The sequence below is a fragment of the Malus sylvestris genome, chromosome 3 (genome assembly GCF_916048215.2).
Source record: "Malus sylvestris chromosome 3, drMalSylv7.2, whole genome shotgun sequence".
NCBI classification, from domain to species: Eukaryota; Viridiplantae; Streptophyta; class Magnoliopsida; order Rosales; family Rosaceae; genus Malus; species Malus sylvestris.
The window spans coordinates 5,694,939-5,697,451 of NC_062262.1; the positions used below are offsets into that span (position 1 = coordinate 5,694,939).

Here is a 2,513-nt window from a genome sequence, read left to right on the forward strand (position 1 = left end):
CAACTCCCTTTTCCCCGAGCAACACTCAGCCACTCCATCTGCTGAGGACATCACCATCACAACCTCTGCAGTTTTCTCTCTCCCGTGTAGAAAGGACGACAAAATCCCAGGAGCCTTCGGCGAGCACTGCCCCTTTTGAGGCCATTTTCGGCCAAACCACGGCGTGTTGGCCGGCATGTAAGGTATCAATCTCTTCGTCTCCCTGATAAATACAACTCTCCTTTTTGTTTCATCCAATTTTGTTGAGTATTGAAGAAGTTATACTCATTTGAATCTTACCCAGTTTCCGGCAAGTCTGACATCCTTTGAGGCATTTTCCGGCCAAACCACGGCGAGTTAGATGTCGTGCAAGGTACTATTCTATTCGTCTCTTTAAGGGCTACAACTTTCATTTTTTTCTCGCTTGATTTTGTTGAGTAGTGACAAAGTTATGGCCGTTTAAAGTTGGGTGGTTTTCCGGTCGAGTTTCCGGCTTTCTTCTTCGGCAAAACCAGGCCTTTCAGGCCATTAGAACCACCTCGGGCCTTAGGCCCGTGTTGTCTTAGCCCAAAACCCCAGCCCTTTTAGTTTTAATTTTAGTTATTTATCGTTTTTAAAACCCCATAAGGCCTCGGGCCTTATATATATTGGCCTTGGGCCGGTTCATTTTAAAGTGCTTAAAGCCCTGTTCTTTAATGAGGCCTTAAGGCCTTTGTGGGGTGTGTGTGTGTGTGTGTGTGTGTGTTTAAGTGCATGTGTACGTGTATGTGTATATGCATGCCGTGCATGTGTGTGTGTGTATGGGCTTAAGCCCAAACCACCAATTTTCCACCCTAATACCCTTTTAACCCTAAAACCCTAGGGTTCTAAAATCTATTAGGGCCTCACCCATCCAACTCAATTCCCTTATTTAGTTCAAACCCAATAGATCATAATCCTATTTAACCTAAACCCTAATCCGGATTTCGCGCCTAAAACCCGTTAGACCTAATTTGACCGTTGACCCCCGGTCAACGTTGACTTTAGGGTTGACATTTTGGGTTTTCGTCCAGGACCCTTCTTAAGGTAATTCGACGTTCTGAATCTGTTTCCAATGTCTGTTTTCCCAAATTCAATTGCTATTATATAGTTTTATTAATTGTACCATTTAATGTGCTTAGGGGCAATTATTGTGACGTTTCCGTCTTCGCTAGTGGCGCAGCTTTTGGCGGCTAAGTACTGTGAGTGGACCTTTTCTAAAATTACATGATTTTTTAGCAATTTCATAAATGATTAGCATGCCTACGAATTTTGTGAATTGATTTATATCAATCCTGTTTACTGAATTTATTGTTTTTCGTCTCGTGTTTTGATGAGGAAATAAATTGTTAGCCTAGTTTGAGCTATATTTTAATATATCGTATTTTCTATAAAAACCATGAATTGGTAGACTATCCGATAGATGATGATAGGATGCGAGATAGGATGCGAGATAGGATGCGAGAACATGTTTTAGAAACCCCTCTTTATAGTATAGACGATGAATGACTTTATACTATGAAGTGATTATTTATGAGAGGCGTAAATATTTGTGCGTACCTAGTAGACACTATGCCGCATGGGGCGATGAACTGGTGTTGGCATTTAGGCCAGGAGAAATAATCCATAGCTATGGGTTGAGGGACATGGAGCAGGTATTGGGCCAAGAGTTGGTAATCTCTGGCTACGGGGCACAGAGACCACGGAGCAGGCATTGGGCCGGAAGTTATATTTATTCAGTAATCTTTCTAGTAGCACATCATGCTTACGAGACGATTTATGAGACGTTTACTGTTTTGATTTCTGCGATGATATTCCGCGATATGGCTTTGAGATATTTTGGCATGCTAGGATTTTTATTAAATCCTTCATTTATTATGCTAATAGTTTTTATTATATATAAATTGTGGGGGTTAGTATCTTGATAACTGTTTTATTATTATTATATATATGTAAACTTGGTCCACTCACCTTTGTTTTGCGCTCCCATTCAGGACTTAGAATCAAGGCACGTAATCCCGGCATCAAGACACTTCTGCAATAGCATCTTCGGATTCTCTTAATGTAGGACTCACTCCTTTATTCATTTAATTTTATCGTAATTCTTTTTAGTGATTAGGTTTAGTTGTATGCTCTGAACATGTTCCTAAATTGTTAGTTCATGGTATTTTAAATTCATAACCCTTATTTATTTCTTATTCTTAGCTTTTTATCAATTAATGGCTTTCGTCACCTTCGGGTGTCGGCCAGCACATGTCTATCCTGGTATTCAGGGAATATCAGGGTCGGGGCTTGTCAGATTGGTATCAGAGCATGGTTTGTTCAAAGCATACTTAGGATTCTCTTCTATTCTCTTAAAGTGTCGGTTTTGACATCATTTGTATGTCTGGACTTCTAGGTTTGGTGCCATTCAGCACAGTTGTGCAAACCTCTCTCTGTTTGAATTGTCACTTTCTGGTTGAAATATAAGAATTCGTGTCGGGATTGTGCCTCAACAGTGATGAAGTGGATTGTTG

The 2,513-nt window shown here is 40.4% G+C and overlaps 1 long non-coding RNA gene across 1 annotated transcript; it reads left to right on the plus strand.

Annotated features, from left to right (window-relative positions):
- On the plus strand, positions 1–2,137 carry LOC126616556 (uncharacterized). Its single transcript, XR_007621195.1, has 3 exons — positions 1–182; positions 1,140–1,199; positions 1,992–2,137. It is a non-coding gene; the product is annotated as an uncharacterized LOC126616556 (long non-coding RNA).
- Positions 2,138–2,513: the final 376 nt, after the last annotated feature.